The sequence below is a fragment of the Carex rostrata genome, chromosome 24, assembly GCF_964058835.1.
Source record: "Carex rostrata chromosome 24, lpCarRost1.2, whole genome shotgun sequence".
NCBI classification, from domain to species: Eukaryota; Viridiplantae; Streptophyta; class Magnoliopsida; order Poales; family Cyperaceae; genus Carex; species Carex rostrata.
In genome coordinates this window covers 4,849,791-4,866,056 of record NC_135941.1, presented here as the reverse complement: position 1 = coordinate 4,866,056, position 16,266 = coordinate 4,849,791, and the positions used below count along the sequence as shown (strand labels likewise).

General features: G+C 30.7%; 1 long non-coding RNA gene across 1 annotated transcript; it reads right to left on the bottom strand.

The window, feature by feature from the left end:
* Positions 1 to 1,132: 1,132 nt before the first annotated feature.
* LOC144575931 (uncharacterized) lies at positions 1,133 to 3,987 on the bottom strand. Its single transcript, XR_013518565.1, has 3 exons — positions 3,484 to 3,987; positions 2,449 to 2,531; positions 1,133 to 1,394 (listed from the first exon to the last, which is right to left on the bottom strand). It is a non-coding gene; the product is annotated as an uncharacterized LOC144575931 (long non-coding RNA).
* Between the last annotated feature and the right edge of the window lie 12,279 nt (positions 3,988 to 16,266).

The window sequence follows — 16,266 nt, the reverse complement described above, 5'->3', positions numbered from 1 at the left end:
AATTTGTGGTCTTGTTATGTTTGATAGTTTTCTCTAAATAAATTGTGGTAGCATTTAGAAGACTTCTCAAAATAAGAAATTCCTTCCGTTTGTATTTTTAATTTGAAGCGATTCAATTTGAGAGATTAACTTGATACTTCATTTATGGCATACCGATCGAGGAAGAGGGGGCTGTCCGATGGTCATCGGATCACTTTTGTGTTCGATGGTTTCTCTCACCGTCAAATCTGCTTTAGGATTCGTGTGTACGGATATTAAAGCAGACGCAAAATTACGGACGCGAATCCTAAAGCAGATCCGACGGTGAAGAGAATCCATCGAACACAAAAGTGGTCCAATGGGCGTAGGACGCCCCCTCTCCCTACCGATCGATATACATCTGATATGCCTCTGATACGTCACCTCAGATTATTTTAATATATTTAACTTATCAATACGGTATCTGATACCTCCTTTATATGTGAAATACATTACCGATACAACAGTTTTGAATTCGCGATACACCACCAGCACGTGGGATACATTATCGCTACAGCAAGTTTGAATTTCTAAATTTTTTGCTCCCTGCATGATTCGAACTCAGATTCTATAAATTGCACCAAATCTCTTAGCAATTGTACATAATATATGCTAATAATTATGGTATTTAATTTATACTTGAGTTAATTCTTTAGTACTTGGACTCAAGCCCATTTTCATTCCCGCCTGACAACCGAACAGACCGTAACAGATTGGCCTTATGCACAAATAACATAATCCACCATATATTTTTCTTTTGTGGATGACACTTAGAGCATCTACATTCATGAATTAGATTAAATAGGAACACTTGAAATTAATTTAGTTAATTTCAAATGCTACTAAATTCATAAATTTATCTTGATTGTTTTTAGTGTTCAGAAATTGAAAACGAAATTGTTACACATCCCATAAATTAATTTTTACAATGGATGAGTAAATAAGAGCAAATATTTTTTTGCTACCATGACGTTTTGTAAACAATTTTATTAAAATAATTCTATTATAAAATTACTATATATTCCTAAAATTACAAATGAAATTACCTAACTGAAATAAAATTAATTATGTACTGAGAAATTCTAGATTATCCCCTTACATGGTATGGCCGACCAATAAAAATTCTCATTTGAATCAGCTTTTCCACACAATAATTGCAATAATTGCTAATGACATGTCACTATTATTATTATTATTTTTTTGTTTCTCGCCAAGTGCATGTTTAGTATAGAAGAAAAATCACAGTGTCACACCCCAAATCCACCGGGTCTGACAGCCTGCCGCGTGTATAAATCAAGCGTCACATATACACGCAAGGCAGTGGATCTTTTATATGCATTGTCAATACCCTCATCTGCTGCGTCCGAGTAACAAACCTGAAAATAATCGGGAGGGTGGGGGTGAGAATAAATTCTCAGTGCGAATTTGCCACAGTTGAATTATTGGACTTGCAATCAAACTCTATATTCAAAAATAAAACCCAAACAATAAACAATGCAAACAGATACATATAATCATAAATAACAGAATGCCAATGCACGACAACAGTTAATTCAACCTGCAACACAGTTTACGGAATTTCCAAGATGAATTTCAAACACAACATATATTTTGGCTTAACTCGATTCATAACTCAGTTCATAAGGGCTTGTAGCAATTACAGATGTTCTTTCGAGCTGGACCGTTATCAAACCCACATCTGTAGGGTTACAGGCGCCTACAGATGGCCAACCAAGCTGGACCCTTTATCAGACACCCATCTGCAATTGCTGTTTGGCTTAACCATTTCCTAAGGTCCGGTTACAAGTCACCAATACAGGTCAACTTGACAAATGCAATCACATGGAATCAAAGTTACCAATACAGGTCAACTTTGCTAAATCTCAAGCAAATATATCAAAGCCACACATATAGGTCAGCCTCGCAAAATCATCACAGGTCAACGCATAAGTCAGCAGCGTCACCTCATCCAGCCGCCTAAACAGGTCGGTCTGGCAAATTCTCACAGGTCAACGCATAAGTCAGCAGCGTCACCTCATCCAGCCACCTAAACAGGTCGGTCTGGCAAATTCGAACAGGTCAACGCATAAGTCAGCAGCGTCACCTTATCCAGCCACCTAAACAGGTCGGCCTGGCAAATTCGTAAACACAGGTCAACGGATAGGTCACCGTCACCTTATCCAGCCACCTAAACAGGTCGGTCTGGCAGATTCATTCACATCAAGGACAATTAATAGAACTAATCAAATAATAACCATACCAACATGCCAAGTAATCTTAACCAAACAATTCAAATCATTCTCAGTTATGCAAGAATCAATCTACAGCATGAATTCCAAAATATGCAACAATTAATCATTCAACATGACAAACGAATAAACAGTTTAATTCCTGAAAATAAAGTATCAAACAAGTCCAAGAATCCCGCACCTTATTATGACGAGCGTACCGCTTAATTTAAAGATCAGGCGTCTCGAATTGCCTCGCGAAATCTGGCTCGACTGAGCCTACACCTATATTATACGATTACTTGGTTTAGTTCGGTTACATTCTCAAAACTTAAATTCCAAAAGCCGTCTTTCAATTCGTCAATTCTTTTATACCTTTCGGCTCATTTATAATTATTTTAATTCAAGTCCAATTTAATAAGGCCCTTATATAAACTTTCACCTTATTACACTTTGGTCCATTGGACGTATCAATTATTTTATTCCAATTCAATTTAATTAAAGACCCATAATTTAGTAAAGGTTTAAGCCTCCTATTTAAAAATTTACAATTCATTTCAGATTCATTATAACTATTTTCACTTTCAAGGCCCATATATAAATTTCTTATGCATGTCATACATTTTAATACAATGGCTTACTTATTTAATTTAGTCCAATGCATACATAAACAAAGGCCCCCAATTCATTTAATCAATTCATCCACAAGCCAACAGTAACGGTCACGGCCTAACTTATCACATATACCAATTTGGTCTTAAATTACACAATTTCATTTCATTTATGCCGTATTCCCTTTTTTTTATCACTTAACCTCCACAAAAATTCACACACTTGCACATTAGTCATATAAACCATACACCTTTCCGTATATAGACACAATTTGCAAAATTTACCAATTTAGTCCTTGTTCAACCCAAGGCCGAAAATATAAAAGAGATGAACAAGAGTTATCAAATATACACATCTAATCAATTTATTCTCATACTAATTTGGTGGTTGTACGTATAAAAGATTTAAGAGGCACCCAATAATTTTCCCCAATTACACAAACCATAAATCAATTAAAACCAAATAAATTTCAGATTTTACAATATAACCCCTTATACTTAATTTATTCGAACAAATCGATCGAGTCGGAAAAATCAACAACCCGTACTCGAAACTTAACCAATTCACATCCTACGACATTAATCAATTCATCAATACACACAATTCACGAATTTTAGAAATTAACCGCAAGAGGAAATGTCGAAAGAAAGTGGCATGTTCCGAGGGTTTCGCCGTGCCTTGTGGCCACCAAAATTGAATCAACCACCACAGATTTAGAGTCTCCAACCACCATATTAGCACCAAGGGACACCCGATTAGCACCCGCAAGCAATAAGGAAGGACCCCCAATTTCTAGGGTTTCGGGTTTCTCACGAAATTAGCGGCAACCGTGAAGAATAGAAGGAGATTAGTTCACGGGTCAGAGAGAGAGAGAGGAGAGAAGGGTTTTCGTGGTGGTGGCGGGGATCAGCGAGCGAGGAGAGGTGGTGGTGCGGAGGGGCAGGGAAGGCAGAACCGAGAGAGAGGGGGCGGTGCTGGTGGGGCTCACGGTGAGAGAGAGAGAGGAGGTGAGGGTGGTGGCTGGTGCGGCTCGCCGGCGACGGGAGGGGGCGGAGGGGCGGAGCCCTCCTTGTTTTCTTCTTTGGCGTAGAAGAGAGGAGAGGGGACGGAAAACAGGGAGGGGCTGTCACGGTTTGGGAAGGAGAGGAGAGAAAGAGAGAAGGGAGAGGGGTGGGATTAAATGGGTTGCTTTAAGATTCGTGCTGGGTGGGATGGGTGGTTAATAACATTCCAACATTTAATTTACAACATTTAGATCCGTGTTGAAATTAAATCCAAAGGTACAAACAAATCCAGAATTTCAATAAGGTCATTTAATTGGTTTAAGAAATCTGTTTCGACTCTAATTCGAATCGAAAGTTCATAAAATTTTTGTAACTATATTTGTACATAAAATTCGTATATTTATTTCTTAATTTAAGATTCGAATAATTTGATTTCCTTTTTATATAATTATGTATATTCAATTAATTATCTAAAAATTCTAAATGAACGAGCTTTATAAATTCTATATTTTATTTGTACGAATATTTTCGTAGAATTATAATTTTATTCCTAGTGCTATATTTTATTTTATTTCTAAATCTCTAAATTTTATTATACATAATTTTATAATTTTATATATATGATTTACATTACGAAATTTTAGTTTCGTTTTAGTCGGTCAGAAATTTCTGACAGATCGTTAAATTAATTCAACTTTTTATTTAAGCCAAATGATCAATTTAGTAATTTAATAAAGTTTTAAAATTTCGGAAATGTAACACACAGTCTGTTGATTATTACAATTTTCATTTTTTAAATTAGCATATTAAAACTCTTTACTATTCGACAAATATTCATGAATAATTTGATGTGTATTTATGGAGATTAATCTGACCTGTTTAAATTTGATGTGTATTTATATGGATTAATCTGGCCTGTTTGAATTGTTATTAAATTAGGTAAATAATATGTAAATTCCCGGTGTGACGGGAGTTTTACAATGTATTTTCACATGACTAAGTTGAAAATTTTAACTTTTTTTTTATCGGATTAACTTTTAGATACTATGCATTTGTGCCTCCTATGCAAAAAAAAAAAAAAAAAAAAAAAAAAAAAAGCTCCACAAATTGGGCAGATTTTTTCTTAGTTCTTTTTTTTTTTTTCGTTTTTTAACTTTGAAACGGCACCTAAGTTTGTGATGAACTATAAGAAACAAGAATGACTTGTCATTAGCAAGTTATTACATTTATTATGTGAAAAAACTAATTCAAGTGAGAATTTATCGTTGATGGATAAAAATATTAACAACTTTGTTTTAGATTCATTCAGTGCACATGAAATACAATTAAAAAAAAGTCACATGAGTTGCAAGAAGTCAAAATAATATTGTCAATATCTTTACACATTTATGGTTGTACCATCACCAAATAAGCATGTACGAGTACAACTAAGGTGTTCTTAACTTTACCAAATTCTCTGGTGATATTAACTTCAAAATCTATTGAATTAACTTCAAATAACAAATTTAAACCTTTAATACTTCATGAGTGATGAGTTTACATGTAAAATTTGTAAATTTTCAAATTAATTTTGTATAAAATCAAGCAGTCTAAAAGTTATGAAATATTAATATATTAAAACTAAATTATATGTCATATTTTTCTTCATCGCTTGACATTATACTAATTTAATTCTAAATTTTATAAATTTGACTGGTAAACACATCAATCGTGATAGATCGCTTTCAACGATTTGAATACGTCATTTAAAATCATTACGATAGATTCTGAAGTTAAACTTAAGAATACCTAGTTCTACTCAGCATGCATAAATGGTAGGAAGGTCCTGCCATAGAATTTCTCGGATATATCCATGTACTAATGACGGATCCAGCCAATTAATTATCAGCCTTGGGATAAGATTTTTTTATGAAATATGTCAAAAAAATAAAAAGATAATGTTATTTTAATGTCTTTATTTTTTTTTCTTTTTTATGAAAATATGTTATTTTTGTATGATAATTTTTTTTTCTCTTATAATATGTCCCGTTGCAATGTACGGATATGATACTAGTAATTTATTAAATATTTATTCAAATACATATATTACTTTGAACTAAGAATTGGATGATTCACAATAATTCTCAACAATCTCAGTTTAATATACAACATCACTTTTCCCCAATTATTAACACAATTTTGTATCTTCCAAATCAGATCAGCTCCTAGTTAAAAAAAAAAAGTTACGTAGTTTGTAATTCATGTCAAAGTAACGCCCCCTAAAAAATAGGGTAAATTTTATGGGAGGTGACTAAACTTTGCTATTTGTTACGAATTAGTCACTTAATTTTCATTTGTTTCTCACTAGCCACTAAACTTTGTATTTGTTTTAATCAAGTCCTCTGAAAATTTGTCCCAATTTTACGTCATTGGCTGGATCCTATGTTGCACGGATACTCCATATTGGGTCCTGTACCCGTATCGGATACGGATACGCAAACAATACGGCCACGATACATATCCGATGACGTGGCGTATCTCTAACGCTTCGATACAGTCACCGATACGCGTTGAAACTCGCCACGATACATATCCGATGACGTGGCGTATCTCTAACGCTTCGATACAGTCACCGATACGCGTTGAAACTCGCCGATACGGCTCCTCTCTACCCGGATACGCCATCAGGAATCGAACTAGGGGTCTGAGGGTTATCGGACAGCACCTCAACCACTGAAGCAACTTAACTTTGTTGTTGAAACATTGTAGCTTATTTGTATAACTTATGTAAAATACCTTATCCAGAATTTTGGATATTTAATTTATATAATACAAATATTGAATTAATAATATAATTAAAATAATATATAATAGGCGTATCGTATCCGAGATTTTTGAAAATTACCGTATCACCGTATCCGTATTGTATCTGATACGATACCCGTACCCGTATCCATGCAACATAGGCTGGATCGCTCTCCCTCCCTGTTCACCATCTCTTTAACTTCTATGTGGTTCCATCTCTCACTTCCAAGTGCACCGCCTCTCTGATCTTCCGTAGTGATCTACAATACGTCAATACCAATATATCTAATTTGTAAATATCAGTTTCATATCTTTGATTTATTTTCCTCAATTTCCTTCGATTTTAATTTTGACCTCTCTGAACCCCTTTTAAATCTTCATCTCACCATGAAACCACTTGTGGTATATTTCTCTCCTTCGTTCTGTACCAGTCCAGATTTGCGTACCAGTTGTTGTACCAGCGACTCACTTCTTCATTCCCAGAGGGTCTGTTTGACCAAAGTATACGTCTACATCGTTCTGTACCAGTCCGGCTGTTTGTGATAAGCCATCTGCGTGATTTTCCTTATCTGTTGGAATAGTTAATGTTCTCAAAAAACGTACCCAAGTTGTCAAATATGATGAGTTGGAATTCAAGTCATACTCCGTAAGTTATTTAGATGAAAAATGTAACAGAGTGACTTGATTGTAACAAATACAAAATTTAATTGCTAGTGAGGGACAAATGAAAATTGAGTGACCAATTCGTAACAAATAGCAAAGTTTAGTTACTCCCAGAAAATTTACCCTAAAAAATATTAAAGATTCTTGAAAGCACAAGACTTGTAAATCTGAGGTAAGATAAAACATGTGACTAGTATTTAAAATGTGAATAATTTTCTACCATTATAATTGCAGACTAATGGAATAGTTGGAATTTTTAATAGATTTTTGTTTCCCCATTGAACTTCACAAAGTTTTGGTACTAACCGAATTCCGCTGTACCTAATTTAAAGAAATAATTTTGCACGTTACAACATTTTCCAGCCAACGTGAACTGCAATAAGGCCCTCTTCGGCGAAATAATATTCATGTGAGAAAAAAAAATTCAGTCTAATTGAATTTTTTTTTTCCATGTAACTAGTAAAAAGCAGGCTAACCCATTCCTATTCCTATTCCTACATATCCACCGAACAGGCCCTAAGAGTGTTTCTTCAATTCTGTTGGGATCCGTATCCTCCCAGGTACTTGACTCAACACAATTGAAATGGACGGTCTAGAATTAATTTCAGCTGGTGGGTGATTAGAATGACAGTAGGAGCAGTATTATTTGTGCTTTGAGATACGTGCCAAGTTAAAATTTTCATTTTCGGACTGTCCGATTCATTCAGTTGGGGACAGTTCATAAGCATCTGATTAAATTCAATTTGATATTTGATTGAAACTGTTTGATTTGTATTAAAATACGTACAAATAACTTTAGAATTTGTATGTATTAAGTGCGCACTAATCTTAATGCATATCAAATAACTCTAATCAAATATCTAATTCCCATGAAACCACACCACTTTTTTTTAACATGTCAAAAACAAACAATTTGTCAATTTCTAACCTGGATCAAAGTACTCTTTCATCGACGTTAAAACATGACAAATGAATAAAATGATTCGTTGAATTAGTTTACAAGATTTAGTGTTAAAGTTTACAGGATTTAGTGTTGGAGTTTACAAAATTAGTTGAAAATATCTAGAAATTTTTTGAGAATTAGAGTTGAAGGACTGTTAACTACTCTCTTTTTTTTTAACATGTCAAAAACAAACAATTTGTCAATTTCTAACCTGGATCAAAGTTCTCTCTCATTGAAGTTAAAACATAACAAGCATCCCATAAAAAATGTTTGTTTTATTATTTTGATAAACACGATCTGAAATCTCATTATGATCTTTGCTACTTGTGTCCTTTTGTGATAAATTGTTTGTTTGTAATAATGTGTTTTGTCAATTTTATAGTTGTTTTTTTGTTGAACTTGTTCTTTTAGATATTGTCTAACCAAAATGAAATCTGACTCTTTGTTAATTTCGTCCTACATATCTTAATTTCACAAAATAAATTTAGACCTATGAACCTTCATTAACATAAAAAAAAAAAAAAAAGTGTACCATTTCAACAAGTAACAAAAAGTTTGAAAAAAGTCTAGATTTTAAAAATTCTTTTTTATCCTGGATCCGGTTTCTCTCCTTCGATATTTTTTTTAGGTTAAGATAATGTTTTTTTAATATCTCATACTTTTTATATCTCATCATACCTCATATTATATATATTCGTTTTCAAAGTCTACATTGTAGATTTGAGTCGCTCAACATGATATCTATAATAAAATATGGTTAGGGATGAAATTTTATAATTTTTGGAAATTTTTTTACTATTTTTTAAAATGGGTGGAAAATCACTCTTTTTTTAACGGTCCAAAAATAATAATTTTGTACCTATCTTAAAAATTAGTAAAAAATTCCAACAAATATGAAAACATCTCCATGCATATTTTAATATAAATATTATGTTGACCGGCTTGGATCAACAATTTAAATTTTGAAAACAAAGATATAAAATATGAGATATGATGAGAAATAAAAAATATAAGGTATTGAAACCTCCTCAATAAATAAATAGATATATTTCAAGTATAGATTTTCATTATTTTATTTGAGATTATATATAACAAAAATCACCATATAATCAATTAATCGCACACGACTTTTTTTTTTTTTTTTTTTGTAAGGAGAATGCTTTTATAAAAAATATTAAGGAGAATAAAAAGAAATGTGGAGGTAGAAAGGAAAGTTTGTCTGGAGAGATTAGCGACACGTGAATACGTGATAAGCTTAAGCATGAGACAAAAGCTGTGCGCTATGACATGCGACCATGCATGTGGCCATTATTGCTACTGTGGCATCCAATTTTAATTAGTTGGCTCTGTCGAGTAGAATAACTCTTGTGTTTTAAATAAATAAATAAAAAATTCTTGTGTTTTTTTCTTCTCATTATAAATGTTTCTCGTAGAAGAGAAGACTCGTACCTATGGACCATCGTTGTAAAAAACGTCTGTTTAGGCCGATTAATCGTTCGATTAGTTATTGACAGTGATCAAATTATCGCGGATTTTTTCGAATAATCAGCCGATTATTTTTTATTATGCCTGATTATTTATAATTATTTCCAGATAATTGCTCAGCAGTATTATGTCTGTCCAACAAACGCATACCGTTACTTACAACACTGCTATAGACAGCGTTTGAAATGTCTGGGTTGTCCATTCTATTATGGAAACTCACATCTTTGTTTTTGGAAGTAATTTTCAAACTTATTTAATATTTTATCATTTTTTACTGCTTGATTTATACTACATTAATCGAAAATTTATAAATTTTATATGTAAATGTATCACTTGAAAAGTAGATTGTTTTCAACAATTTGAATTTGATGTTAATTCAATATGTTTTGAAGCTCGTCAAGTTTTAAACAAAGAATGCGTTTTGACTACTATCTGATACGAAAAATTATAATGGATAAGGATATGATTTGACTACTATCCGATTTGTATCCGACTGTTTTCACCCCTATGTTGACCTGAATTGTAAAACATAATTTTCATATCAAAATGTATTTGTAGACCAAATTTTATATTTTCTAGATATTTTTAATATTTTTTAGACATGTAGAAAATTCCGATTTTTTTATTTATATTAAAAAAATAAATCAAATTACAAAAAATAACTACTTCGGCGTTGAATTTCGAAAACTATCCAATCCGGTTACTCAGTAACCGGATTTTTTTTTTCCGGTTACCCAATTCCCGGATTAGTGAAATGGGTCCGGTTATTGGTTAACCGGAAATGAGCAAAAATTTTGGTATAGTATATGTCCGGTTAATGGTGCACCGGTTTTATTTTTTTTTTGTTTTAAATAGAAATTATTATTATTTTTTTATTTTTTGTATTAAAATATTAGAAATATTGAATATATTTCTTTGAAAATAGATGGAATACAATATAATTTGATTTATTAGAACGACTGCAACAAATAATCCGGATCAATATTTTTCAGGTCGGATTTTTCGCGACTGTAAGAAAAATTAATATATTTATTTATGTGTTATTGGAAAAAAAAATGCTTAGATTCCGAGTTATTGATCCCGGTTCAAAAGTCACTTCTAGGTAATCTAGAAAATATTATGATCTTTCTAGTACATTTAATTTATTAAAAATTATATCTATTTTGAAAAAAAAACAAAAACTTTAATTTATTTAATGATTATTATTAAAAAAATTTATCAAAATAGATACAACTTTTAATAAATTAAATGTACTGGAAAGATCATAATATTTTCTAGATTACTTAGAAGTGACTTTTGAACCGAGATCAATAACTCGGAATCTAAGCATTTTTATTTTTTTTCAATAACACATAAAGAAATATATTAATTTTTCTTACATCCGCGAAAAATCTGACCTGCAAAATATTGATCCGGGTTATTTATTGTAGTCTTTCTAATAAATCAAACTATATTGTATATTTGTATTCCATCTATTTTCAAAGAAATGTATTCAATATTTCTAATATTTTAATACAAAAAATGAAAAAATAATAATAATTTCTGTTTTAATTAAAAAAAAAAAACACACAAAACCGGTGCACCATTAACCGGACATATACCATACCAAACTTTTTGCTCATTTCCGGTTAACCAATAACCGGACCCATTTCACTAATCTGGGAATTGGGTAACCGGAAAAAAAATAAAAATCCGGTTACTGAGTAACCGGATTGGGTAGTTTTCGAAATTCAACGCCGAAGTAGTTATTTTTTGTAATTTGATTTATTTTTTGGATATAAATAAAAAAATCGGTAGAAAATTACTGCTTTTGAATGGTAAAAAAATTTCAATTCAAGTAATTTTCTGTCATTCTAAAAAGAGAGTGAAAAAATCTTGAAAATATAAAATTTGATATGCATATACATTTTCATATAAATATCATATTGAACGATTCAAATCAACTATTTAAATTTAAAAAAAATAGAGATATGCATACCACATAGCATGAAATAAATAATTTTGTACGGAGAATACCACAAAAGGTTGAATAGGATAACTTGAATAGAAAGTAAAAACAAATTTAAACTCTAATAATAAGCACTGTGACAGAGAAAGATAACTTGAATAGAAAGTAAGATAGGTATTATCAAACGTGATTCTCAAGTTATTAAGTTAGATGCAATTACAAATAATCTTTGTTTTTCTGCATAAAAAATAAGAAATACTAATTTGCAGTATGGATAAATTCTAAAATGGGAATAGATAATTACATATCTGTTCTGTTAATTAATAACTAATAACTAATAACTAATAACAAGTATTCATACAAGTACTATTCACCCGGGTTGATTTTGCAATACTGAAAAAAAATTATTGCTATGTTGAAATTATGAAAAAGAAAAATGAATTAGGTTTAAAGCAAACGAAATTCCCAAAAAAAATTAGGTACCACCTTAGAATTGACCACCGTTTTTAAAAAATTTTAAATTATTTATTTATATATTGTAGATATTAATATTTACAATAGTATTTAGTAATCGTGACTACTATGAATAATGTAATAAAATTGCTAAATGAAAAATTATCAAATTCGAGTCTACAATTTTTTCGGCTAATATGATCTGAATAAACAAAAAAATAAAATAATAAAAACGTATAATTTCAAATACAACAGAAATAGAACAGAACAAAAAAAAAAAAAAAATTTGGTGCGTATATTGAGTCTGTACATGCGCCAAAAATAGTGTACAAACTCAGTCTACAAGTTTTGAATTTTTCAAAAAACAGTGGTAATATCAGAATTTTAAAATTTCAGAGTGGTAAATAAAAGAACTTCAGACGAAATCTAGAAGTTTAATATTTACAAGAGACATCTAATCCAAACTTAAAAATTGTAAATTATCTTTATCCCTAAATTAAATATTGATCTTTTTATATAGCTGAATCTCTAATTACTGATTTGCCATTGCGGATCGTGGGTAAGTTCTAATAGTCAAAAAAATTATCTTTACATTTTTAATCTAGTATTCTAATTTATTCCAAGCAACTTTTTCCGAAAGAAAATGAAAAAAAATATATTTTTTTCAGTGAAGACGATGAAATAAAGAAATCAAGATAAAAATGTCCAACAATTGTATAAGAATTTCAAGCATCTTATTAATCTAAATGGATTACTATTATACAATGACAGCTCAAACCGGTCAGGTTTTGCTCTAGGCTATTTAAAATTGTTTGGTCCATTTTTTTTTTTTTTGCCGTGTTCAATTATTGTGTTATATGCTAACAAATTGAGTGATTTATTTTTTTCAATAAATTCAGTGATTTATATTTTGTTTTACCCCCCCCCCAAGCATTTCCTCAATTAACCTCAACATAATTTTCCAATATTTCTCTAAAAATTGCTGGATTTGTTTAGAAGGTATTATTTCTTGAGTGAGTCTATGGTACTATGCATATTACGATTTGTTACCGTGCTACGGCTCTATATTCGAGTTTTCAAATCCTAACGGTCGATCCGAACCGTTCATCTTGTTCTCCATATTAATATGTGTTTGGAGACCAAATTTTATATTTTTTGAAATTTTTTTACTATTTTTTTAGATTTATTGAAAATCACTGTTTTTGGATGGTCCAGAATTTTCAGATCAAGTGATTTTCTAAATATCTAAAAAAATTTCAAAAAATATAAAATTTGGTCTCCAAACACATATTAATATGGAGAACAAGATGAACGGTTCGAATCAACCGTTAGGATATGAAAACTCGAATATAGAGCCGTAGGCCCGTAGCACGGTAACAACCCGTGATATGCATAGTACCATAGACACTCACTCTTATTTCTTTTCTACTTAACCCTAATTAAATTTTGGGGGCCCCAAATTGGCGACATCTAACCTAACTAGGGATGTTCATTTCAACTGCAGATAAATATAGAAAATAGAATCAAAGAAATGAAGCAGGTATTTTTCCTTCTTTTTTTTTAATAAAGAAAACCTGGTTTGAGAAAAACAAATCTCGTTATCACATATTTTACATAACATATTTTATTGAGATAAATATATTGACAATATTATTTTAGTTTTATGCAGCGTACAAATTATATATAATTTTTATTTTGACTTTATCATATGTACATTGCATCAACATAATCGTTAATATTTCTAATCTTTTAAATGGTCTCATGTGCTAGTCATAGCACCGACATTTTTTATTAATACCCAATTTTAATTAGAAATTATCAAACTTGTCCTCAAAATCTAGATTTTTTTTTTAAAAAAATGCCGAAATTTTTAAAACTACCATTTTTTTTAAAATTATTAAACCAAAACACCAATTTCGGCTGGAAATTATATTTTTCGCATGGCCGCTTCCCGGGGAAGCGGGCACTTGGAACCGGGCCGCTTCGGGGGAAGCGGGCACTTATTTGGGCCGCTTTGGGGGCCAGCGGCCACATTGATTTTGCTTCTTTTTTTTTTTTTTGGAAAACAAATTTTTTTTTGTATTAAAATATTAGAAATGTTGAATATATTTCTTTGAAAATAGATGAAATACAATATAATTTGATTTATTAGAAAGACTGCAATAAATAATCCGGATCAATATTTTTCAGGCTGGATTTTTCGCGGCTGTAAGAAAAATTAATATTTTTCTTTATGTGTTATTGGAAAATAATAAAAATACTTAGATTCTGAGTTATTGATCCCGGTTCAAAAGTCACTTCTAGGTAATCCAGAAAATATTGTGATCCTTCTAGTACATTTAATTTATAAAAAGTTGTATCTATTTTTGAAAAAAATCAAAATCAAAATCTTTAATTTATTTAATTATTGTTTTTCAAAAAGAATTATCAAAATAGATACAACTTTTTATAAATTAAATGTACTAGAAAGGTCACAATATTTTCTGGATTACCTAGAAGTGACTTTTGAACCGGGATCAATAACTCAGAATCTAATTATTTTTATTTTTTTCCAATAACACATAAAGAAATATATTAATTTTTCTTACAGCCGCGAAAAATCCGATCTGAAAAATATTGATCCGGGTTATTTGTTGCAGTCTTTCTAATAAATCAAATTATATTGTATTTCATCTATTTTCAAAGAAATATATTCAACATTTCTAATATTTTAATACAAAAAAAATCTGTTTTCCAAAAAAGAAAAAAAAAGGCAAAATCAATGTGGCCGCTGGCCCCCAAAGCGGCCCTGCCCGCTGGGTCCAGAAGCGGCCCAAATAAGTGCCCGCTTCCCGTCGCAGCGGCCCGGTTCTAGCTGGCCGCTTCCCCTCGCAGCGGCCATGTGAAATTTAATAATTCCAGTACAATTTGGTGTTTTGGTTTATTAATTTTAATAAAATGGTATTTTTAAAAATTTCGGAAAAAAATGCCCAAACCGGCACTAGGTGGCCGGTTTTTTTTTTTTAAAAAAAAAAAAAATCCACCTAGTGGTCGTTATAATTTTCTCAAGATGGTTTGGAGATTTAAAAAAAAACTACGTTTTGAGAACAGATTTGATAATTTATAGTTAAAGTTGGATATTAATAAAAATGTCAGGTCATAGCATGATACCAACGAACAATGCGCCAAACTTTTTGCTTGCAATTATTTTACTAATAATAAATTTTGCTTCATCAGTTGTCCCATAAGGGTCTGATCAACCGAATTATAATTAACACATGAATAAATAAGCTGGAAATTTTTGTTGCTTGCACAAAACTTTATATTATTTTTGTTAAGAGATTTATATTCAATAATATAGTTAATAAAAATGAATATTAACACAAGAAAAATAAATTACAATCTCGAGTTCTCAATTGAGAATCATTTTTTTACTATAAAATTCTCTAGTCCTAGTTATTACTAAAATCAAATAAAATATATAATATTTTTTGGATATTAGATAAATTACTTGAACATTTTATCACAAGTATAAATGTGTCGTAATATGAATGTAAAATCTATGAATTGTCTTAATTAGTTTTAGCATATTATATATTAAATATTAGTCCTGGATATATAAAATATTAATTTGGATGAATTAGAAATATGCTGTCCTTGGATGTCAATAAAACAGTGAAATGTTAATTTAATTTGGCAACATAACTAGTTAAATGAACTTTATGACAAATAGAGTTTTAGGAGACAAATTTTTCATTTTAGTTGATATGCAAAAATATATGAAAAACCCCAACAATAAGAACATTTGCTTATTTCATGATGGAAATATTTTAAAAAAATTAGAAAAAAAAAAAACTATTTTGCCGAGTTCATTAGGTAACCGATAGGGGTGTTAACGGGACTATTTTATTCGTTTATTTAATCCGTACCGTATTCATTAAGATGGATATACACAGGTAGATTTTTTTTTTTCATACCCGTTATCATATACACTAATTATTAAAAATAAAAATTGAAAATTATAATATATACACACACTTTTAACCGTTTATCTAATTTGTACTATGAATAAGATTTTTTTTTTCATTAGTTTATCGAATAATAGATAAAAATAAATTTTGTTAACTTGACGGATAAGACCGGTAAATA